Source organism: Zonotrichia albicollis, chromosome 9 (assembly GCF_047830755.1).
Source record: "Zonotrichia albicollis isolate bZonAlb1 chromosome 9, bZonAlb1.hap1, whole genome shotgun sequence".
NCBI classification, from domain to species: Eukaryota; Metazoa; Chordata; class Aves; order Passeriformes; family Passerellidae; genus Zonotrichia; species Zonotrichia albicollis.
Genome location: NC_133827.1, coordinates 13799073 through 13824556, shown reverse-complemented (window position 1 = coordinate 13824556; position 25484 = coordinate 13799073). Strand labels below are relative to the sequence as shown.

At 51.4% G+C, this 25484-nt stretch overlaps 1 pseudogene; it reads left to right on the top strand.

The window, feature by feature from the left end:
• Window positions 1–1974: 1974 nt before the first annotated feature.
• Window positions 1975–25484, top strand: part of LOC141730035 (serine/threonine-protein kinase pim-1-like) — a 106927-nt pseudogene continuing 83417 nt past the window's right edge.

The window sequence follows — 25484 nt, the reverse complement described above, 5'->3', positions numbered from 1 at the left end:
CGCAGTGCCCGGCGCAGGTGCTCGGCCGCTCGGCTCCTGTCCTCTGCCAGCTGCAGAGAGCGGAAGGAGGGAAGGGTTGGCGCGGGCTCAGCCCCTGGGCCGGGCGCTGCCTGCGCCCAGCCCCGGCCTCCCCTGCCCGCACAGCCCTGAGGTGCGGCCAGCAGCCGCTGGCCAAGGGCTCCCGAGGGCAGGGGGCAGAGGGCCGGCTGCTGCCCGGGGAGCCATGGTGGCAGCCTGCAGCCCTGCGGGGCCGGGGCTCCATGGGCACCCGGCTGGGGCCCACGGGAGCCTGGAGAAGAGCCTGCACCGCCCAGGGAAGGGAGTGGCATGTGAGGCGCAGGCTGGTGCCCCTGGCTGCAGCACTGGACCTGGACTGAGTCCAGAATTCAGACCTGACAGAACATGGCTTCACAGTTACATTCACACAAGAACAGATATCCAGAGCTCTGGGCAATCACGCAGCAGGTTTTTCTTTCCACGTGGCAGGGTGGCAGAAATGCTGCAGTCTTCTTTGAAGCATCTCCTTCAGAAGCCGCTTGGAGCAAGGCCACAAGAGCAGCCATTTCAAGTCCATGCACACACACACAGCACAGATAGCTCAGCAGAGCAAAGACAGGAAGGGCCTTTGTATGATGTGTTCCAGCAAAGGTTTATTGCATCCACCATGCCGAAGGGATCGGGGAGACAGACCTGGACATATGCTCTGCACCAGGTTACATAGGAGGCAGCCCACCCTGTAAGCAGAGCAGAGCCTTTTCCCCAGCTCTGATGGATTTCGCCTGCTGCTGGCCCCTGGCCCCCATGACCCACTGCACTCGCACTGAGTCACCTACAGGATGGCTGGTGCCTATTGATTTGCTGATGGGACGTGAGGGGCACTGAGGGAAAGGTGGGTGTCCCAATGCTGAGGGCACACAGAGGTCACTGAGCACACTTGAGGCTTCCCCAGCAGATTGCCGGTTCCTTCTGTGTCACTGAAGGGAGGGCAGAAGCCCTGCATGCCACTGAGGCCAGCGAGAGTCCCTGAGGGGAGGCGATTGTCTGTCGTTTCCTTCAGGGTACGGCGGTGTCACTTGAGGGGGACATGTGTGTTGGGAATTTAGCTGCTAAGGACTGGAAAAGTACCAAAGTTTGGCTAATTCCAAGTCCTGCACCTGTGTTGATAGCATGTCCTTGGGCCTAGCTGTAGTGTGATAACAAACAGTGAAAGAGACATGAGAAAAGAGAGATGTAACCCCTAAAGAATGAGGATGAGTTAATGCTATAATTTAACCAATAGATTGCTTGGCTTACAGAATATTTATAAGCTTATTGTTTGCTGTATAAGTGTTTGATACTTTTTTCAATAAACTGGACCAGATGGACCTGAGGGACCGGGACCGGACCGGACCTGAGGGGCCTCTGATGAACCAACTGGTGTCCTGGTCCCCTTCCTTCGACATAATGGTGACCCTGAACGCTGACCCCCCTCGTCTCGACTAAAAGAAAAAGGGCGAGAGAGCACGCCACGGTCAAGGAAGTTGGAGCTGGGTCTCGTACGCAGCCGAGACGGTGCCGGACCTTTGAAGCACCCTTGGGGTTCACATCGGTGACTCAAGCCACCCACGTGCTGCCGGAGCCTGGAAAGCTGCAAGAGCGCTCGCGAAAAATAAAAAGAGGTATGAAAAAGGCAAGCAGCATATAAGTTATTAGCCACGTATCTGGAATGGCGAGAAATAAAGGGGATAAATTTGTTATTAGCCTACGGATACGCTGAAGAAATTTTCCTTAACCCCCATACGGTCTATGAACTTTCAGAACGGAGAAAATCTGGGGATATACTGTGGGAAGCAGTGTTAGAAGATGATAAAACAGCAAAGAAACTGAGCCACCCATGGCAAGTGATACACCACACACTGCTTCAGCATATTTCTGAATGCAAAGCAGTAGCCACGGCTCGGGACGCCTGCCAGGCTGTCCTACTCTAAACTCGGCATGGGCGCAGCGGCGGTAGCGCAGCCGCAGGGGGCTGTGGCGGAAGCCGAGCCCAGCGCCGCGGGAGCCGCCGCAGGAGCCGAGAGAGGCGGGGGCCGCGCCGCACCCAGCGCGGAGGAAGCCGAGCCGAGCAGCCGCGGGGGGAGCGCCCTGACCAGCGGTGGCTGCAGCGGAGCCAGCCTGCCGGCGCGTCTTGTGAAACAGAGCCCAGCGCGGGGGGGGCTCACCCGCTCCGAAGCTTCAGTTAAACAGCCGTAAAAAATATGACTCTTGTCAACAAAAGAAAGATTCCTACTGCAATTAAGAGACCAGTGATAATAAACAAACGACACCAAGGACCATTGCGCCAGCGTTTCTCACCTAAGTGTTAAAAGGGACTTTTGTTTTTTTTAACAGACTTTAGACACCAGAAACCCAAAATAACTTAGTTAGTAGAACATCAAACTCCAAAACTGTATTTTGAAAAATTTAAAAATGTTAAAAACAAGTTAAAGTGGTTGTAAAAGTGAAATGTAACAAGTGTATTTTTTGTATTTTTTAAGCTTTGTTTAGATGTGATAAATGTAAAAGCAAATACTGAATTCAAAAGAGTTTTTCTACAGCTATACCTTAAACAGTGTTTTATTCCAGTGGTATGCAATGTAGCTTTGCTGTTTTTTAAGAGAAAATGTATTTTATATAGCGTTTATAATAGACTTGTAGAGTTAAAAATAAATACACACAATGAAAAAAGAACTTAGAGGAAAAATTAAAAAATGAAAAACCCAGAATTTTTTGATGACATGGTTTTAGCTCAAGTCCTGAAAGCTAAATTAGGAGTGATACACATTTTAAATACAGAAAAATAGTTTCGGTATAGATTAAAAGGTATAGATTAAAAGTTTTATTGAATTATTGATATAGAAGGTAATGCATGAACACAAACTTTAAATAATATTTGTGTTAAAAAGATTTGAGCTAAGAAATGTCTGTTTTACACAAGGAAAATATCTGTTGATGTATTTCCTCAAAAAGACACTTTATAGAATTGCTATATAATTGTTTTTAAATAAGAATTGTTTCCTTTCTTTAATTTCAAAGGAAATTTTTGTTTTTTAAAGTGGTGCTTCCTACTCCAAAGCCACTTAAAAAAACATAATAATAATATAAATAAAATAATAAAATATAAAATAAATAATAAAATAAAATAATAATAAATAATACAATGAATAATAATAAAATAAAATAATAATAAAATATGAGAAAAAATTAAAATAATTAATAATTTCAAATTTTAGTTAATAAAGGCTTGGTTTTTAAAAGCATGTGATTAGCAAAACATACAACATTTGGTATTCATTTTGGGATATCACTTGTTTTTTATCATAATTGCAAACAAACAAACTTTTGCTGACCAAAAGTTTTCTGTTAAGATTAAAATAAGTTTAAGTTATGTAGAATTTAAAACCAGCTGATTTTTATTAAAATTAAGTTTAGGTGATGTTGAGTTCTGTTGGGTTTAAATATTTTAAGTATTTTAAATCTAAATGTTATTGAGTTTAAGTGACGTTAGATAGATTTATGCTTTTATGATAGGCGTTTATTTTATGACCTGTGTGCAAAGTGTTGTTGTGAACATTAGAGAGACTCTAGTTAAAAGAGACAATTAGAAGCATTTGTGAGTGCAGCCATTTCTGTTTGAAGTATATTTGCTGTTTGAGAATAGAAAGCAAACTTACCAGACAATTGACGCAGATGAAACCTGTGCACATGTTACTCCTTTGGCTTATTTTTGTGGGTTATATTAGCACACCTGAGTTTTGTTTGAGCCTTGTAGCACATAGAATTCTTTTTGTATTTGTTGTATAGCACGTCTTGTAATTAGTGATAGCCTTTTTGGTTTGTTTTCCTGGCTTAGATCCCTTGTAAGAGAGAAACCTTGCTAGCTAAAAATACTGTTTAATTATTAGAATCGCCTATTTTTGTGTTGCAAAGAGTATAACACAGTTAGCCCATAGAACTTTTTTTTTTTAAAAACAAAAAAACGGGGGAGATGTTGGGAATTTAGCTGCTAGAGAATGGAAAATTACAAAGCTGTGGCTAATTCCAAGTCCTGCACCTGCATAGAAAGCAGTGTCCTTGGGCCTGGCTGTAGTAGGATAAAAAACAGCGAAAGAGACATGAGAAAAGAGAGATGTAACCCCTAAGGAATGAGGAAGAGTTTATGGTATAGTTTAACCAATAGATTACTTGGCTTACAGAATATTCATAAGCTTATTATTTGCTGTATAAGTGTTTGATACTTTTTTCAATAAACTGGACCAGAAGGACCTGAGGGACCGGGACCGGACCGGACCTGAGGGCCATGATGAACCAACTGGTGTCCTGGTCCCCTTCTTTTGACAAGCTTGTTCAGGCTGGGGGAGATTTCAAGAGACAGCAGGAGGCTCCCTTTTTCTCTATGCTCCCCTTTTCTTTATGCTTCTTAAAAATCTCTCCCCTCTTCCCACCAACTGCAGGCACTGTTGGATGCAGCTTCCAGGGTCAGATTTCTTCTTGCTGTGATAGTGCCAAGCTCGCAGGGCCCTGCAGGAACGACCTCTGTGAGCAGTGGGATTTACACTCTTTAACAGCAGCCATGTCCCAGTGAAGCGGTCAGGCTGGGCAAGGATTGTCCTTCTCGGACGGCCTGGCCAGCTATCCAGCACCGCTAGCAGCAGGGCAGCACTGTCCCGATCTCTGTGGCTCCGAACAGCACCTGAGGCAAACGCCCTGTGCTGTGACAGCAGCCACACCTTGCGGTGGGACGTGGCACGGCTTATGGCTGCAGCCAGCAGAAAATAGACAGCGCTCTCCAGCTGTGGGGAATCCAGGTTCACTGGGTCCCAGGGCAACCGACAGCCGGACAGGGCAGGGGGGAGACACTTGCAACAGCTTCTAAGGAGGGAGGGAGACAGGGGAGGAGTCGACCCTCTGGCGAATAGAGTTTTAGAGGGGAGCGGGATACAAAAGACTGACTTAGGGAGAACCTCAATGGGGATAACTTGAGGGTGGGGCCCTGGTCCCTGAACCAATCACTCAATGCTCTAGCTGGAAGTTTCTGGAGAGAAGGGTGGGAGCGCCGAGTGACGGACAGGGCACCGGGGAGGGATTTGAGAAAGGATACATTAGTCTCCAAGGCAACTGGGAAGGAGGTGGGATAACTGGCAGCACAAGGGAAGGAGAAGATAACATGCGCAGAACCATTACATGATAGCGGGAACAGAAAAGTCCAACTTCTACAGAAACAACACAACATCCCAGGACAGTCCTGGCACTGCAAACATGTTTTCCCTCTGCAGTTTGCAGTAACAGTCAAGGAGCATCCAAACTCTTGCAAAGCAAAGCTTGTTTAAAGGATGGGTTTAGTTCCGGTGAGCTTCCAAGGAGTCCTCCTTTGAAGCAGCCTATGCAGGGGGACTCTGAAGTGTCCCTGTAGTTTCCGAGTTTCAGACAGAGCTGGGAAACCATGTAACCCTCCGCTCATCGTCCCCAAGAGCAGACAAGATGCCGTCCCCCTTTCCCGGAGCTGGGGGATGGAAAGGAGGCTGCAATGGCAGTGATGGGTGGGTTTGTGGCCGTCCCATTTCCAGCAGTCTCTGCCTTCCCCCACTGGCCTCGTGTGTGCTCTGCAGCTTCTCCCCGTGAGAATACCCTCTGCCCCTGTGCAGAATTCAGGAGTAATGCACAGTGTCTCCCCTTCCCAGAAATCAGGCTGTGTGAGTGTGTTTGCATATGTGCACATGCCAAGTTTTAGCCCAAAGAGAGTTTTAGAGCTGGCATACAACCCACTGAAATAATTTCATTATGGAAGCAGTGACATAACTTGATAGTAATGCACAGGCACCACTCCAGTGCTGGGGGTTTATAGCACGTTTACGAGGTGTGTGTGCAGGAGGTGACATCCCCAACACATGCAGAGCTGGCAGTACCTGGCTGGAACCCTTCCAGCGAGGGGCTGGTGGCCCCAGGGGGTCTGACAGCACTGTGGAGGTGGCTCCTCACACAGCAGACCTGGGAAAGGGACAAGGACATGAGTTCAAATAGCTCACGGCAATGGTTGGCAGGAGCTCCTGAGAAATTCTTCTCCTTAGTTCTGATGGGCAACAACAAAACAAATGTGGTGGGTGCAGCTATTGATCATCTTCAGGTGAGCTCAAAGCAGAACTCTTCCTCCAACCCCTGCTGGAGATTATCTGCTCTGAAGTGTGGCCCAGTGGCCTCAGAGCCTTGTAGCAGTGTGTTTCTGCTGCCACGGGCCATGAAATGAGATGTCCTGGCTGGTGCAGTTGTGTTTGAGGGAGCTGGGACACCTCTGAACAGCCAGGACACTCATGAGCATCACTGGGGACCAAGTATTAATTAGAATGTAAAATTTCATCTGCAGTCATCTTTCATTACTGCTGTTAAGAGGACAAGTCTTCCATTGCCCTGTGATTTCTGAGTGTGCAGAGTCATGGCTAAAGCTGGGCTGGAGACAAGAAAGAGGAATTTTGGCCAACTGGCCACTAATTCATGTGTGAGTGGTATTCAGCACCCAGTTTGCTTTGCAGAACCAGAAAAGGTGAGAGGCTATTATAAACCTGAAAAAACATGTTTGTGCTACAGCACTTGATTCCAAAATTATCCTTGAAAAGAACAAATACACCTTTGTAAACAACATTGAGTGGTTTCTATTGCCCATCCCTCTACTGTGTGAGAAGCTGCCTGGAGAGCAATATTTGTTCAGCTGATGTTCTGAAGGGATTGATTCGGAAGCTATGACAAAAATGCAGAATGAGCAAAAGACCAGCTTCCGTTTATAGAGTCAGGCATCACAAAAGCTGGAAAAGGTCTCCAAGGTGAGTCCAGTCTTTGACCTGGTATCTGCACTTAGCTGATCTACAGGGGTGAGTTCACCTATGGAGTTTATGGGGTGAGCACAGGAAACAGAGCCCAGATTTGACACATGAAGAAAATATGTGGGATTTCCAACTCCCCACAGCCCTCAGGTCACCTGTGCAGCTGCTCACCTCTTGCCTGGCACCAGCTGCTGTGAGCACCACAGAGACACAGGATTTTAGCCTCCAAAGACCTCTGTGGTTTGACTCCCTCATCTGTGTGTCACAGGGCCCAGAAGATCAGCTCTCTGCTGCAGGGAGCTGGCAATTCATCTATTTAGCACTTTCCTGGCAGTGCAAGAGGTAAGAATGGAAGAGGTGGACAGCAAAGTCCAGCTTCATCATTTCTGGTAAGATCAGATGAAAATACTGAGGAGTTATTTTAACGTGAGAATAGGGAATAGTTTTATTATTCAATATGATGTAATTACAACAAATTCTAAGTAGATTAGCTGTACATACACCATGTTTCTTTCCCCGGATGATCATTTATCTACATAACTTTGCAAACCAGCAATTAGAGCAGCATTCCCTGTGCTCTGATAATACTCTCTGGTGTTCCCAAGCTCAGGCTGCTCAAGTGAACGAGGCATGGGCTGTGCAGCAGCTGAGTGTGGCTGTAACAGCATCGGGGAATCACGAAGCATCATGCAGGAAAGCCTGGGGCTCCTGTGCCAATGGAGTTTCAGGGCAAAACTTGTAGTAAGCTGGTGTTTTCTTGCTCCTAGTCTTTTCCTCCTGGCTCTTAGATAGTGGCCAGAGGATGAGGTTGGTTGTGGCCTGGTTTATCTGCAGTTGCAAAGCAATGCATCACTCTGCAGTCCTGTGAGGGAAGCCTTTGGTATCTTTCCAGTCTTTAGTTTTCCTCAATTATTCATCTGAGGGTTGCTTAATTGCTAAGTCTCCTACTTTTAGATAATATGGGGAGGCGTGAAGGAATGCTGTTCAGACACAAACTGGTCCCTTCTCAGCTTCAAAGGGCAAATAGAAATTCTCTCCCTGTTCTGTCTCTCGGGCTGCGGTGACACCGATGGCTTTTGCTGAGCTCTTGCCAAGGCTGCAGCCAGGGCTCAGCCCTTTCCCATCTCCTCCTGGGCAGCAGGAGCACTCTGGGACTGGTTGTGAGAGCTGTGTCCTGAGAGGAGTGCAGGCAATGTGTGCAGGAGGAACCTGTGGTGGATTCTGTGTGTCACATTTCAGCAGACATTGACTGCAGCCTGCTGCAGAGTGAGACAGTTCCTGGTGTCTGTGTAACCAGGTACTTGGTCAGATGTTAAGAAGAAATTCCTCCCTGTGAGGGTGGGCAGGCCGTGGCACAGGGTGCCCAGAGCAGCTGTGGCTGCCCCTGGATCCCTGGCAGTGCCCAAGGCCAGGCTGGACACTGGGGCTTGGAGCAGCCTGGGACAGTGGGAGGTGTCCCTGCCATGGCAGGGGTGGCACTGGGTGGGCTTTGAGGTCCCTCCAGCCTAAACCAGTCTGGGATTCTGTGATTCTTCTGTCTTTATTTTCACTTGTGAATTGATTCCAAGTCTACAGTGGTTTCAATGCCTGAAACCACTCACTGGGGCTGCTCCATCCCTGTGTGCACCTGGAGGAGGAGATGGTGAGCATGCAGCTTACAGTCCTGCTGCCCTTTCTCCCAAAACTATAAACACCAGGCTTTTCTCAAGTTTTCTACTTTCATTCCACTCTCACCCCTCAAAATTTTGCCTATTTGTCAGTCCTAGAATAAGCCCCATTTCTCTCTGGCATGGTGGGAATGTGCAGGATTTCTGCTGGGTGCCTTGATGCCTATAGGTTTTGGGGTCAATGAGCTTATGCAGATCTGTGCTTATGCTGGAAGATAAACCTAGTTTTAAAGAGTCTGGAAGAGCAGTAAGGAGGATTTTAAGTTTGTAACAGCACAAGCTGTGTCCACTTGGCACCTACAGCCATTCCAAGGCAGACTGTGAAGTCTCCAGAACAGTTTGATGTTGCAGTGTTAAAACAACTTTCTGCCAGTGCTGGTAAACTGCCATGGCTTGGATGAATTACCTATAGCTAAAGAACCACATATGAATTTGCATTTTCAGAGGGAATTTCCTGTGAAGTTTGAATGCACTTTTTTAGTGACAGCAGCCTATTCAACACTGCCTTGGCTCACCTGAAGCCCTCTTGGCTTTCATGGAGTGTCCACGTTCACATGGTGGCTGTTGAATTATCAGAGAAGCTGTTCCTGGTTTTCCAAGAAACTGTTCTCAATTCTCCACTAAATGCTAAGCAGAGCTCTGTTGTGCTGCCATTTTTGGTGAGATTTCAATGGTTTATTTTTGTGCTATGATGAATTTTAATATTTGCTATAAGTATGCTATAGTCAAAATGAGGGAGAAAGAAACCCAACTATTAAACTAGACTGCTGTGACTGGAATCTACAGCTGAGATATTAAAGCCCAACTGTCATGCTTAAAAATTAACTCAACCCGCTGGCAATACTGGAAGAGAAAATGAACATTATTAATGAGATAACTGATCATTATTTCTTTTTCCTCCCACCATTAGAACAATATTTTGCAGTATATCAACGAAGAATAATTTATATCATATACACTGTGTGCTTTCAGCAGTGCTTTGCTATCTCCTGCTTTCCCAACACCACTTTTATGGAATTAATGCTTTTTTCCAAGTTTCCTTTGCTGCCTTGGGCTGTGTAAGGCCTGAGGGAGCCAGTACAGGCTGCAAATGTTACTCAAAATGCCCGGTTTGCACCTGAACCCCAGAGGAATGATCCACATCCCCACTGAGAGGAACCTATTTGTGAGGACTTTCTGAGCACTCTGAAGCTTCTGATTCAGCTTCTCACTCAGCACAGCTCCTCCTCCTGCCGCAGCCAAAACCTTGGCATTGTGGTAGCGTAAATGCCCCTCAGGCCCAGTGGGTTGGGAGACAGTTCTCTGCACAGTAAGGCACCTGCCCACACTGAAAGATGTGCTGATATCACCTGGAAAGGCCCACCTTTGTTGGGGAAGCTTCATGACCAAGACTTTCCCCAAATTATTTCAGAAACCTGGTGTCTTTCAGTGATAAATGTTTTTGCAGAGAGGATGGATAGGTTCTGCTTAAGCTGTGCCTTCAGTCACACGTGGGAGCAACGTCACAGGCTGTGCCACCCAACCAAGCCCAGCAGGCCGGGAGGAGAGCCCGGGGCCAGCAGGAAGATGAGAGAAGGCCCTGCTCTAGAACTGAGGGAGTTCCACCAGAAGCAAACAAAGATGGTAACTTGAAGACATTCCCTCTGTGCTCAAAGTTTGTCTGAGAAGACTAAGAGGGGAGCTTGTCAAAAATCCCAGGAAATATCAGGGAAAAGGTTTTATGTATGTTGGTTGTGACCAGGTACAAAGCTCCTGCGGGAAAAGAGCCTCTGCAGCAGGCTGGCTGGCTGAAGGGGTCTTACTTCTTCCTAGAATAAAGATTACCACTGAAATGCAATTTTATTTTTATTGTATGAGGGGAAAATATTTTCCAGACCTCTAAAACCAGTTTCAAAAATACAGATGTGTTGTGGAAAAAGTAATGAAACATACGGGGATTTCTCTCTACAAGAGATATTTCTAAATATTTCTAAAAATGCAAAGTGAAGACAAAATGAGGTCATTTTTTGGATTCTAAAACTACTTAGCAAAATCATAAACTACTATAGGAATTGGGAAGAAATATTTGGGGGTGTCTCTCTACAGAATAACAATTTTGAAATATTTCTACAAATTTCTAATATTTAAAAGTGAAAAATTAAGCAAATGGGGTTGCTTTTTCTCAGGAGCCCCGTGCTGCTGCCTGCCCCTGGGCTCCCCCAGCCCTCAGGACCCCGCCGCTGGTCACAGCAGCCCCTGCCTGGCTCCTGCCTGCCCACACCGTGGGCATCCACGGCTGCTCCTGGCCATGGAGTTCAGCCAGTGCTGCTGCCGGCTGGGCTTTGCTGCTGCTGCCACCCAAACACTGGGGTGACAGCACCTTCCCTTTAGTGCAACAAAAGAAAGGGCCATCACCTAGCCTGGCAGAGAGCAGGGTTAACTTCATTGCTGTTTAGAGGGCAGGCCCAGGGGCTCAGGGGCAGAGGAAAGGACATGTTGGTCTCAGGAGGGGCTGGAGGCTGCTGGGCTGCTGCTGGGGTCTATAGAAGAAGTCGGGACGGGACAGAGGACAATCCAAAAAGAAATTAAAGTAGCTTGGGGATACACATGGGGAGAGGAGGTGGCAGTGCGATCTCCAGGAGAATAGGAGATTTCATTGTTGATTGCTGTTCTGGAGTCTTCAGCTCAAAACTCTTGACAGGGATGCCCAGGACCTTCTTACTGCTGGAGGAGCTGCTCCTGCTGTTTGGGTGTGAGGTGCAGCCACCATCTTACAACTCCTGTCCAGAGGTGGAACTGTGGAAAGAGGAGGTGGCTGAGGCCCCAGCTGCCAGTGGAACACAGGGAGCCTCCTGTACAGCAGGGCCCAGAGCTGGCAAGGCTCCCCTGCATGGCTGGAGCTGCTGGCACAGCCTGGCCCAGCTGCACAGCTGCCCCTCACGGCCCCGGCGAGCAGGGTACAGCTCTGGGGAGGCTCCCTGGGCAGGAGCGGGCCCCAGAGCGCCTCTGCCTTTCAAGGGCAATCTCGTCCCTGCTCTTTCTCCTCCCCACCGTGCTTTGCCTCTGTCCTGTGTCCCTGGGGCTGCTCTTGGCCAGGCAGTCTCAGTGGGAGCCAGCACTGGCTGCAGCCCCAGCGGGCCCCCCAGGACAAGGCCCAGCAATGAGGAGGCCAATGAAAGCTCTGGGCAGCAGCAGAACCCTCAGGAGAGTTCTTTGGACAATCATGGACTGGCCACACCTACACTGCAGCCTCACTGGGAATGTTTCCTTTGTACTGTAGACTTTCAAAAGAAGCTGTTTGAGGGAAAGGTGAACTAAACACTCACCCTTTTCTCTTCCAGCAAGTCCAAATTTGGACAGAGCAATAGATGAAGATCAGCTCCAAGAAAAGCAGGCCTGCCAGTAACCCTAGCCAGAAGCCTGTTCCCTGACAGAAACCCCTTCCAAGGCCCTTCTGGGCATCAGGAACATGTGCTGTGGTCCAGCTGCACCTGTGGGAGCAATGGGGAGCGTCAGCCCGTGTGGTGCTGCACTGCTGAGCTGGCAGCACGGTGGATGCGGGCAGGACGTTCTCCGTTTCCCCCAGAGCTGGGGCCTGCAGGCACCTTGCCGCCCCTTGGCACAGGCTGTGCCACCCAACAAAGCCCAGCAGGCCAGGAGGAGAGCCCGGCGGCGGCGCAGCTGCTTGGAGGGACACTGGCCAAAGCCATCCCTGAGCAGCCACTGACAGCCCTGGCCCTCCCTGCCCCGTGACAGCTCCCCCAGCCCCAGGGCACAGAGTCAGGCCCTGTCAGGACCCAGTGCAGGCCCTGCCCAGTCGGGAGCCAAGTCCGGCTCTGGCCCTGGGCTCACGGCAGGGCTCCCGCTCGGGGCTGCTCCTGTGCCTTGGGCCTCTGGGCACTAAGGGCCAGCTCCAGAGCAGCTGTAGCGGGAGGGACGTTGGTGCACGAGTCCCCTTTTCCCCGGGGCTCTGAATGAGCTCCAGAGGCCTCAAGGCCTCAAGAGGCACCTCCAGCTTTGGCTGCTGCCAGGCCGTGCAAGGGCAGGCCCCAGTGGAAGAGCTGCAGCCACACAGCCCTGCTGAGCCCAGCACAGCAATTACCTTCTGAGCCTGTGCCCATGCCCATGCCTTTGTTTGGCTTAGCCTTCCTTCCTGCAGCAGGGGCTGCCAATCGGCCTCTGCTTCGTTGGGGAAACACCTCCTTCTGTCCTGCCTTTTGGCCCATCACTGGAGAAACAAAAATTACACCTTAATAGATGGAACAGTTATCCATTACTTTGATGGCATCTTCAGGACGTCATGCTTATGCAAAATCGGGTAAACTCAACAAATCATCTAGGCTTTTTCCACTGGGCCAGGGCCCACCCTCCTCCAAACAGCTGCCAGTGCTGAGCAGAAGTTGTGAGTGGATCGTGCAGGGCGAGGCCACACATGTACATGGCTCTGTTCTGGCCCCTGCCGTGATGCCCCCCTGGCCGAGCTTTGGGCTCTGAGCTGGCAGCTCTCCCAGGGGAAAGGCCTTGACCTACCCTCACCATGTCCCAGAGGCTCAATCCTGAACGTGGGCTGGGAAGTCAGATCACCTTCACCAACAGGCTCAGCTGCAAAGAAAGGCAGGACACAACAGCTCCAATGGCACTGCTGAAGATTCTCCTTCAGGCCTGAGTGGCAGTGAGGGCACCTGGGTGATTGGTGCCATCCAAGGCACTCCCTTCGCTCTGCCTTCCACTCAGGAGCAGGGCCAGGGGGACCTTGTGCCTGCAGTGGCCCCACACTGGGATGGAAGGAGCCCCATGCGGGGTAGTTGGGGCAGAAAGGACACCCTGGAGCTGCTGCAGCTCCAAACCCAGCCCCAGGCAGGGCCAGGGCTTGGCAGTGGCAGCAGGAGCAGGTAAGGCTCCCTGGGGGCAGCAAAGGAGCTGAGAAAGGTTCAGCCCCGGGACACAGCCCTGGGCCCAGCCCCTTCCCTCTCTGCTCTTCTCTGTGGCTGCACAGAGCACACAAAAGGACACAGAGGCATTGCAACAGGAGGAGGATGGACAGATAAATACTCCTTCCTCCCACTGACAGCGATCCTGTGGGATCCCTCAGGGCTCCAGAAGGGAGCAGGGTAAGGTTTCCAGAACTGATCAACCTTCAGTGAAGTTTAAGGGAACTGGCTCATGAGTAAGCCCTTGCCACACTGCCACCGATTATTCTGTCAGAAAAGGTACATTGAGAATTTGCCTTCAACATCTGGCAAGGTCTTTAAAGTACCATTCACCAGCATTTCCAACTAATCCAAGTCACATGCCAGTCGAGAAGGGAGCACAGATGCTACAGAACCATTTCCATGGTGTGCTGGGATCCCCTTCTGAATTGGGGAATTGGGCACTGCAAGGGGGTGGGGTAAGGCTGTGGGAGCCTGTGCCGCCTGGTCACTCTCCACGTTCTTTGCAGGTGCTGTGCAAAATGCCTGGAGGGGCAGCTGCAGCAGCCCAGGGCCCTGGGGCTCTCTCCCTCCCACACAGGAAACCCCGGCTAAATGCTTGGGGAAATCTGCAGTGCCACAGCTGTCGCTCTCAGCCTCCGTCCCTCCCTCCTGCTTGCCCACCTGCCCATGGAACAGCTCCCACAGCCCAAGGGGCACATGGCCAAGCCCTCTCAGGACACACTGGGGCCTTGCTCTCCCGCTCTGCCCTTTCTGCACCATGGGCACCCCGTGCAGCCGCTCCCAGGTTTCGGGACGTGTCTCCCACGGAGGGAGCCCAGCAGGACAGCTCAGTACCCGAGTGCCCTGAGCCTACTCGGGACAATTCCTCTGGGCTGTGCCCATCTTGTCCGGGCTATGCCCCCAGTGCCAAGCAGCAGAGAGGGCAGCTCAAGCCTCAGCAGGGCTCAGGCCCAGAGGCACAGCAATTACCTCCTGTGGCTGTGCCTGGCATCACCCTCCTTCCTGCAGGAAATGCCACCTTCCATAGAGCCTCTCTGTCCATCCCTTGAGAAAGGAAGAGGCTTGGTGGGATCAGATGGAATCATTGCTCATCCAGGTGGTTGCCTCTTCAGAAGGCAATACTTGTCCACAACATGGATAAGAATCAGGAAAATCCTGAGCCCCACAGGCCTTTGGGGCTTCCTATGGCCCTCCCTCTGCCAAGCAGCCACATCTCAGGATGTGCTCAGACACCGAGAAAATGCAGGGGATCCATGGTGAAGTTTGGGCTGCATGGCAGCTGATGCCCAATGCCTTCCTGCAGAGGCTTGGGAGAAGCTGCAGCCAGGCCAGGCTGAGAAACAGCCCTGGAGGGTGTGGATGCACCATCAGGGCAGCGAGGCTGCCATGGATCCCTTCCCGCTGTTCTGGGCACGGCGTGTCCAGATGTGCAGCCAAAGCCCCCGGCTGCTGAGCCCCAGGACAAGGCTGAGGGAAATGCTCTCACCATTCCCTTTGTGCAGTTCCGTCACCATGTTATTTGGCTCATGCGCTTTCTTGTGCCCTGTGGCTTTGTTCTTCCCTCTCAGAGGACCTTAAAAGAAAGTGGTTCCATTTCCTATGAATGGATCCCACAGAAGAAGGGCTCAGCCTGTAGGGTCAGCAGGGATGCGCTACTCACCTCTGCGATGGAAGCCTGGCTTCAGTGAAGGAACCAGCAAAGGAACAGGAAAAGTCCTCCCTGTAGACACATCTGTAACACAACAGCCACAGAAGCTTCTGTAACCAGGTTCCTGCCAGGTTGTCAACAATTATTCCTTGGTGGGAGAGTGAGAACATACCTGCAGGAGGTTCCAAAGGCTTCAAAACTTTATTCAGCCAATCTAATGGAGAAATCTTCCTAGCAAGCTCATCTAGAACAGAGCAGAGATGAGAACATTTTTCAGGGCATGCTGGGATCCCCGTCTGGCTCTGGGAAATGGGCACTGCAAGGGGGTCGGGTAAGGCTGTGGGAGCCAGATGTCAATGGACATGGCCAAAGCTGCACAGGGGCCTGGGGAGCTCTGGGCAGGCTCCTGGTCACTCTGCACCCTCTTTCCATGCCCTGTGCGACACCCTTGGTGGGGCAGCTGAAGCAGCCTAGGGCCTTGTGGGCTCTCATACCCACAACTGCAAGTCTTGCTAAATGCCTGGGGAAAAGTGCATCAGGCAGTGCCACAGCTGTCCCCCGTCCTTCTGACTCTCCTGCTCTTTCTCCTGCCTTTCCCACCTTCTGTAATCTCTCCATCCCTCTTTGCCTTGGGACCCCTTCCCCATCCCAACGGCACATGGCCAAGCCCTCTCAGGATGCACTGGAGCCTTGCTCTCCCCCTCTGCCCTTTCCCCACCATGGGCACCCCGTGCAGCCGCTCCCAGGTTTCGGGACGTGTCTCCCACGGAAGGAGCCCAGCAGGACAGCTCAGTACCCGAGTGCCCTGAGCCTGCTCGGGACAATTCCTCTGGGCTGTGCCCGTCTTGTCCGGGCTGTGCCCGCAGTGCCAAGCAGCAGAGAGGGCAGCTCAAGCCTCAGCAGGGCTCAGGCCCAGAGGCACAGCAATTACCTCCTGTGGCTGTGCCTGGCATCGCCTCCCTTTCCGCAGCAGAGGCTGCCACTGAGCCACTGCTTCCTCCAGGAAACTGAGCCTTCATCACACCCTCTCCATCTGCTTCTGGGGAAAGGATGAGGTACAGCTGGGTCAGGTGGGGCTGTTCCCCATTGAGGATGGGGCATCTTCAGGAGGCAATGCTTGTCACAGACATGGTTAAGAAGCAAGAAATCCCTATAAAATTTTTGGTTAGGCCAAGGCCTTCTCTACTCCAAACAGCTGCCCCTTCTGATTTGACTGGCGACAGGGAAATCCCAGGGGATCTGACGTCCATGCTGCTGTTTGGGCTGTGTGGCAGCTGATGCCCAATGCCTTCCTGCAGTAGCTGGGGAGAAGCTGCAGCCAGGCCAGACTGGCAAACAGCCCTGCAGGGTGTGGAAGCAGCAGCGGGGCAGCGAGGCTGCCATGGATCCCTTCCTGCTGTGACGGGCACAGCGTGTCCAGATGTGCAGCCAAAGCCTCGGCTGCTGGGCCCCAGGACAGGGCTGAGGGAAATGCACCCACCTTGTCCTGCCTGCTGCATTTCCTTTGTCCTTTGCCTCATGTATTCAGATGGCTCATGAGGTTTCTTCTGTACTGTAGATTTGTACTTTCCTGTTGGAGGACCTTCGAAAAACATGATTTGATTTCCTATGAATGGATACCACAAAAGCAGAACTCAACCTGTGGGGTCAGCAGGGACCCACTACTCACCTCTGCGATGGAAGCCTGGCTTCGGTGAAGGAACCAGCAAAGGAACAGGAAAAGTCCTCCCTGCAGACACATCTGTAACACAACAGCCACAGAAGCTTCTGTAACCAGCTTCCTGCCGGGTTGTCAACAATTATTCCTTGGTGGGAGAGTGAGAACATACCTGCAGGAGGTTCCAAAGGCTTCAAAACTTTATGCCCCCCATCTAATGGAAAAGCCTTTCCAGACACCTCATCTAAAACGGAGCACAGATGAGAACATTTTTCAGGGCATGCAGAGATCCCCGTCTGCCCCTGGGAAATGGGCACTGCAAGGGGGTCGGGTAAGGCTGTGGGAGCCAGATGTCAATGGACAAGGCCAAAGCTGCACAGGGGCCTGGGGAGCTCTGGGCAGGCTCCTGGTCACTCTACACCCTCTTTCCATGTCCTGTGCAACATCCCTGGTGGGGCTGCTGAAGCAGCTCAGGACCCTGGGTGCTCTCACTCCTACAGCTGCAACTCTTGCTAAATGCCTGGGGAAAACTTCATCAGGCAGTGCCACAGCTGTCCCCCTGTCCGTCTGACTCCCCTGCCCTTTCTCCTGCCTTTCCCACCTTTTCTGTCTCTCCATCCCTCTTTGCCTTGGGACCCCTTCCCCATCCCAACGGCACATGGCCAGACACACTCAGGACCCACTGGAGCCTTGCTCTCCCCCTCTGCCCTTTCCCCACCATGGGCACCCCGTGCAGCCGCTCCCAGGTTTCGGGACGTGTCTCCCACGGAGGGAGCCCAGCAGGACAGCTCAGTACCCGAGTGCCCTGAGCCTGCTCGGGACAATTCCTCTGGGCTGTGCCCGTCTTGTCCGGGCTGTGCCCCAGTGCCAAGCAGCAGAGAGGGCAGCTCAAGCCTCAGCAGGGCTCAGGCCCAGAGGCACAGCAATTACCTCCTGTGGCTGTGGCTGGCATCGCCTCCCTTCCTGGAACAGAGGCTGCCAATGAGCCACTGCTTCCTCCAAGAAATGCACAGCCTTCCTTCCGCACAGCCTCTCCATCTGCTTCTGGAGAAAGGATGAGGTACAGCTGGGTCAGGTGGGGCTGTTCCCCATTGAGGATGGGGAATCTTCAGGAGCAAATGCTTGTCAAAGACATGGTTAAAAATCAGGAAATCCCTATAAAATTTTTGGTTAGGCCAGGGCCCTCTCTACTCCAAACAGATGCCCCATCTGATTTGCCTGGAGATGGGAAATTGCAGGGGATCTGAGTTGCGTTGTGGAGTTTGGGCTGCCTGTCAGCTGATGCCACATTCAATCCTGCAGAGGTTGGGGAGAAGCTGCAGCCAGGCCAGGCTGGCAAACAGCCCTGCAGGGCATGGAAACAGCAGCGGGGCAGCGAGGCTGCCATGGATCCCTTCCCGCTGTGCCGGGCAAGGCGTGTCCAGATGTGCAGCCAAAGCCCCTGGCTGCTGAGCCCCAGGACAGGGCTGAGGGACATGCACCCACCTTCCCCTGCCAGCTGCATTTCCTTTGTCCTTTGCCTCATGTATTCAGATGGCTCATGAGCTTTCTTCTGTCCTGCAGCTTTGTCCTTGCCTTTTAGAGGACCTTAGAAAAACATGTTTCCTTTTCCCATTAATGGATCCACAGAAGCAGGGCTCATCCTGTGGGGTCAGCAGGGACACACTACTCACCTCTGCGATGGGAGCCAGGCTTCTGTGTAGGAATGAGGGAAGGATGAGGAAAAGTCCTCCCTGCAGGCACGTCTGTAACACAACAACCACAGAAGCTTCTGCCGCCTCTACTCAGCTCCACGGGCACCACTGAGCCGCAGGAGCGGTGAGGGGATCGCACAGGGCGAGGGCACACACGTGCATGGCTCTGTCCTGGCACCTGCAGCGATGCCCCCCTGGCCAAGCTTTGGGCTCTGAGCTGGCAGCTCTCCCAGGGGAAAGGCCTTGACCTACACTCACCATGTCCCAGAGGCTCAGTCGTGGATGTGGGTTGGGAAGCCAGATCACCTTCACCAACAGGTTCAGCTGCAAAGAAAGGGAGGACAGAACAGCTCTGGTGGCACTGTAGGAGATCCTCAGGGTGTGGAAGGCTCAGCCCCGGGGCACAACCGTGGGCCCGCTCCCTTCCCTCTCTGCTCTTCTCTGTGACTTCACAGACGGCACGGAAGGACACATTGACATTGCACATGGGAGAAGGATGGACAGCTAAATGCTCCTTCCTCCCACTGACAGTGATCCTGTGGGATCACTCAGGGCTCCAGAAAGGAGCAGGGCAAGGTTTCCAGAACCCTTCTTCCATGACTTAACCTCTAACGAAAATGGCAGATGAACGAGCTCTTGCCACTTGCATAGTGATTAATATGTCACTTGAAAGGGAAATTCAGAACTTGCCTCCAGCATTCTTCAAGACATTCGAAATATCATTCAACAACAATTCCAAATCATCAAAGTCGCGATCCAAATCTAGAAGGGAGCAAAGACCAGACCCATTTCCATGATGCACTGGCATCCCACTCTGCCTCCGGGAAATGGGCACTGCAAGGGGGTCAGGAAAGTCCGTGGGAGCCAGATGTGAATGCACAAGGCCAAAGCTGCACAGGGGCCTGGGCAGCTCTGGGCTGGCTCCTGGTCACTCTCCACCCTCTTTGCAGGCCCTGTGACACATCCCTGGAGAGGCAACAGGGGCTGCCCAGGGCCCCCGGGGCTCTCTCCCTCCCCCAGAGGAAACCCTCCCTAAATACCCTGGGGAAAACCATCCCCAGTGCTTCCCGGGGAGCAGGGAGCGCTGTCCCGGGAAAGGGGAGACAGGCTGCCGGCTCACCTGCTCGCCACCCTTGCAGCGGAGCAGCCTGGGCAGCCCTGGCAGGCAGGGCCACGGCCAGGAGGAGCAGGAGGAAGAGGCGCAGAGCAAGGGCCATGGTGCCTTGCCCTCTGCCAGTCCCGCAGCTCTTGCTGCCACCGCTGTCCTGACACCGCTGTCCCAATGTCAGCACCACTGCTGCCACCGCCGCTGCTGCTGCCGCAACAGTTGTGCTCAAGCACTGACTGCTCGCTCCTTGTGCTGCTGTGCAACCACGGGGCTCAGAGCCTGCTGTGACCTCATGGCCAGGGTGGAGTTGTGTGGGCACTGGGATCTGCCTTCTTTGGCAGGGAGCTGCTCTGTCCAAGGGCTGTGACACAGTCCCAGCCCACCTGATCTCACTGGCTGGGCCATGAAGGGATGGAGAGCAGCCCTGCCAAGAAGGACTTGGGGGTGCTGCAAGATGAGAGGCTGCACATGAGCCAGCCATGTGCATCCAAAGGAGTGTGCCCAGCAGCTTGAAGGAGGTGATTCCACCCCTCTGCTCTGGTGAGACCCCACCTGGAATACTGTGGAAGAGGTTTTACAGTGACCTCTATGAGCCATTGAGAACTTTGATAAGAGGATACATGTTTACCCCTGAAAGAATCCCTACCAAGGTTGTTGACATAAAAACCAAGAAAGAAAGAAGGATAAATAAGATAAATCTGCAACTGCCTATTCCAAGAAGCACTTTGCTTGTCTCTCGTGACCAGTGAGTGAAGTGTAAACTTATGAGCTTTGTAAGAATGTAGAACAAGCATGCATGCTAGAATAAAATCAGGCTTTGAAGCCTTCTGGAAACAGAGTGTGTTGCTTTGTACTCTCTTTGTCTGTACCACAACAGAGTACTGCATCCAGCTCTGGGCTCCACACACAGGCAGGCCATGGTCCTGCTGGATCTATTCCAGAGGAGGGACAAAATGCTCTGAGGGCTGGAGCCCTTCTGCTTTGGAGACAAGCTGGGAGAGCTGGTGGCGTTCAGCCTGGAAAGGAGCAGACTCCAGGGAGACCTGATTGCTGCCTTTCAGTACCTGAAGGAGGCTTGTAAAAGAGATGGGACAGAACTTTTAGTAGAGCCTTTTGTGAGCAGACCGAGAGGGAATGCTTTTAATCTAAAAGATGGTCAACTCAGAGAGGGCAAAAGAAACCCATTCTTTCACTGTAGGTTTTGAAAGCCTGGCACAGGTTGCCCAGAGAGGTGGACATCCATCCCTGCAGACATTCAAGCTCATGCTCTGAGCAACCTGACCTACTTAAAGGTGTCCCTGCCCAGTGCACGGCATTGGACTAGATGGCCTTTAAATGTCCATTCCAAGCCAAGCCATTCTGTGTTCCTGGGCACTATCAAAGCAGTGCTGGATTAGTGCTGGGGTGATTATGTGGCACCTGTATTTTGGTAGTTGGGTCCTTTAGCAATTGGCCCTGAGAGCATTCATGGTCTGGGCAGTGAAGTCTGCAAACAACAGACAGTGTGCTCAAGGAGAAACAGGGGAGGAACACTGCTCCAGCTCAGATAAATGCCAGCATTTTGCTGCCCATTCCTAGTAAAGAAATAAAGGAATGTCCTGAAGATCCCTTCATGTTGGGTGCATTTTTGGCTGTATCAGTACTTGTGTTCTGTAAAACAGGGAAGTTGTTAATGCTTCTTGCCCCATTTATCACTGAATGAAACTCAAATACTGCATTGCTCCTTGTCTACTTGCTTCCAAGTCAAGGCAAATTTTGTTCATGATTGAGTGGGACATATTCACCTGTTCACAAGCAAATTCTTCTTGCCATTCACACAGAGGCAAGATTGTTTGGTGGGTTTGCTCTAATCAGACAGGAATTAAGGCCTACCTCTCACTAGAACTAAAGCTGATGCATTAGATTGCAAAGTCTTTGAATAATTTGTCCTGGTGACTGGCATTGTAGAGAGTTGTTCTGGAATTAAATGACACTTGAAGACACGTGTAGTCTACCATATTTCTGGCATACTAGAAGTGAAAAAACAGCCTTTGAAACATGATTTTATCCTTTTTTCCTCCTCCTCCTCCTCCTCCCAGGAATTTCAATGTCTGAGGTCTAAGCTCTTCAGCTGCCTCACAAACATTCTTTTAATTCAGACAGGCATCCATGCCTTGAGCCACAAATCATAACTGTGGCTTTGAAGCTTGAAGCAATGTAGGTTTATAGCACTAAAAGTAATAATCCATTCCCAGGTTAAGCCAAGCATTTCCCAAGTAACTCTACCTATCCTCAGGGATGTTTCAAAAAGGATCATTGTAAAAGCTGGGAATCGGGAGAAAGAGTGTCATCAAAATTAAAAAGACAGCTTTCTGAGATCTTTATATTCCTATAAAAACAGATTCAAAATTGTTCATATATGGAACATTGACTAAGAAGTGAATGACAGATTGTCAAAGTAATTGGGGCACAAAATACCATAAATAAAACTATGTTTACATGTAGATAATAAGTAAACCACCTTGCTAAGAAAAAAACCAGACCTGCCAATACTAAAACCAATAAGGCTGTTTCATCTGTCTCAATACAAAAAAAAAAAAACCACTGAAAAGAATCAGAGCTCATTAAGACGATTAGTATATACAGGAAATTCCAGGGATTGGGAAAAAATGAAGGAAACTGTAGAGTGCAATTCCCAGAGTTAACCTGGAATTTATTGGTAGATTTGTGGCAAAATTTCTGAGAGCAGGCTGGAAAAGCATAGGGGCTGGTCAGCCCATGGCTGGGCATTTAGAGCAGCCTGAGGGATGTTTCTGGGACCAACTGCAGGGAAGAAGAGCAGCAGACAATCACTGGGACAATCTCTTTGCTGGCTGTGGAGTTTTTGTCAGTCAGTTCCCTGGGGCTGGGGGAGCTGTCACGGGGCAGGGAGGGCCAGGGCTGTCAGTGGCTGCTCAGGGATGGCTTTGGCCCGTGTCCCTCCAAGCAGCCACTGCCCAAGCAGCTGCGCTGCCCCCGGGCTCTCCTCCCGGCCTGCTGGGCTTTGTTGGGTGGCACAGCCTGTGCCAAGGGGCGGCAAGGTGCCTGCAGGCCCCAGCTCTGGGGGAAACGGAGAACGTCCTGCCCGCATCCACCGTGCTGCCAGCTCAGCAGTGCAGCACAGCACGGGCAGACGCTCCCCATTGCTCCCACAGGTGCAGCCGGCCCCACCACATGGGTTCCTGATTCCCAGGAGGGGTGTGAAAAATGGCAATCACTTGTTTGTAAAACTTTATTATTAATAAATTGGTTATAAAAATAGCAATATCATTAGAGTGCTAAAAATTTTGGACAATTTGGATTAGGACAATAGAAGACAATAGAAAGATAGAGTTACAGACATCTTGGTACCTATTTTCTGGGCAGCATAAGCCCGAAAAAGGACAGACATTAACAGAGGATTAACCCTTAAAAACAATAACCTGTTGCATATTCGTCCATCTCATACATGATGCATAAATTCCATTCAAACACAGGATTTTGTCTGGTCCTCCTCAACTTCTCCCTCTTAATCCTAACCAGCTTCCTGAGGGCTGAGCGACGCAGGAAGAAGTTAGTTTCTTCTGATAGGAGAGCAATAAATTCTTTTTCTCTAACAAATTGCAGTGTTCTATGGCTGCTATATTAGCAAAAAGCCAATCATAAAATACATATTTCTCAGAGGACCTCGGAATGGGTTGCTGTTGGGGAACACTCTGTTTGCATGGGATAAGGGCAAGTTTGACCTTCTATGGATGCTGGAAAGGATTTGGAAGCGCTCAACACAGCCCTGACTGAGAGCTTCCCTGTTGCAGTGCATGTTTTTGATTGTAATTTGGTCCTAGTAGTCAGTTTTATGACACCCCCTTATTTGGTATTGTTATACCACATTTTATTGCCAATGGGTTGTTTCTTCCCCCCCCCACCCCGGCCGTGTTGTCGGCTTTCCCCTAGTTGTCCATCTCCCCAAAGTCCTGCCCTTTTGTTCCCTGTTCCTCCTCCCATTCAATGTCAATCCCTCCCCAAGCCTGCCCCTTACTCTAGAAACTTCCCTGTCCATTTGATATCCTTTGAAACCCTATTGGTTTGTTTAAGTTGTCCTCCTCCCCTGTAATCCCCTATTGGTTTAAACAATGTATTCCCCGCCTTGTGTTCCACCCTCAGTTTCTCCCAACTGGCTAAAGACTGTATCCTCCCCAGGGACCTCCGCAGTTTGGAAATCAGTGGAGGCCTTTAATTCAGTGTCATTCTGTCACTGACTCTGCGGGGAATAAACATACAGAAGACCTCTCCCTGTTCCTTGTCCCTATCCCAGCGCACTCCACCTGTGCTGTAAAGCAGCCGTGCCCTACAGCCAAACCCCAGAGTTGACAGTTTTCTGGGGACGGCCCACTCTGGGTGTTGGTGTTGGCAGCTAGTCGGGCTGAAGAAATCGGGCACTCAAGCACTTCCCGAATGAGCTCTTCTTTTGCAATAAAGAGATGGAGCTGTCAGCCCAGTGTCCGGGTGGCAGCAGCAGCAAAGCCCACCCGGCAGCAGCGCTGGCTGAGCTCCATGGCCAGGAGCAGCCGTGGATGCCCAGGGTGTGGGCAGGCAGGAGCCAGGCAGGGGCTGCTGTGACCAGCGGCGGGGCCCCGAGGGCTGGAGAGCCCATGCTGAGCGTCCCTGGGCTGAGGGCACATTTCCTTCCCCGGCATCATCTGGGCCTGGACCTCCTCCAGTGGCAAGCCCAGGGAAAGAGGGAAGCCATCAGTAGGTGCTTGCCTTGAGATTAATGGAAAGAGGCTGGACTCCGAAGGAAGTCCTTCATAGCCGGAGGGATGAGCTCAGAGCCCGACAGACACTGGGCCTGTGGCAGCCCCGGATCTCTTATGAGCATAGTGGGGATTTGTCCCCCAGGCCTCATCTGTTCACCCAGGGACACATGGTGAACACACACACACAGAAGATGGCTCAGCACTGTTGGTGCTCCCTGAGTGTTATGTTTGGGTCCTTCTAAAGGCATGCAGGGACTTTGGGTCACCTCTCTGCTGTGCAGGGGACTGGAGACACCAAGAAGTTGTGCACGGAATTTAATGTATGTCCAAAGGTGTGCAGGGGCATCTGTAAATTGAGCAGGACTTGGGGGTCTCCTGTGAGTCACACAGGGGGACTTTAGGGTGGCTGAGGACACTCATAAGATGTGCACGGGGTGTGGGTGTCCCCTGAAGTGTGCAACTCCCCTGATGTCCTGTGTTACATTATTTTTGTAAGCTTCGGCATCAAGTTGTTCACTTTTTAAATATGGGCCAAAGGGTTGCACAGCACAGAGCAGGGACTCAATGTCAGCGTGGCAGGGCTGCTGCTGCCTGCAATAGTGCGAATCACTAACGTGAGTTGAATTTTGGACTTGGCGTTGATGTTGTATGTAGAGCCACGAAATGTCTCACTTCTCCAATATCATATATCTCACTTCTTTTAAAGAAAATCTAGATTGCAAATAGACACAGGGTGGGACATCCTCTCCTCGCTGGAAGGGCACCTCTTGAGATTGATTACAATAAAATCCTGCCCCAGCCACGAGGTCACAGCAGGCTCTGAGGTCACAGAGGTGCCAGACCCGGTGGTTGCACAGCAGCACAAGGAGCAAGCAGTCAGTGCTTGAGCACAACTGTTGCGGCAGCAGCAGCGGCGGTGGCAGCAGTGGTGCTGACATTGGGACAGCAGTGTCAGGACAGCGGTGGCAGCAAGAGCTGCGGGACTGGCAGAGGGCAAGGCACCATGGCCCTTGCTCTGCGCCTCTTCCTCCTGCTCCTCCTGGCCGTGGCCCTGCCTGCCAGGGCTGCCCAGGCTGCTCCGCTGCAAGCGTGGCGAGCAGGTGAGCCGGCAGCCTGGCTCCCCTTTCCCGGGACAGCGCTCCCTGCTCCCCGGGAAGCGCTGGGGATGGTTTTCCCCAGGGTATTTAGGGCGGGTTTCCTCTGGGGGAGG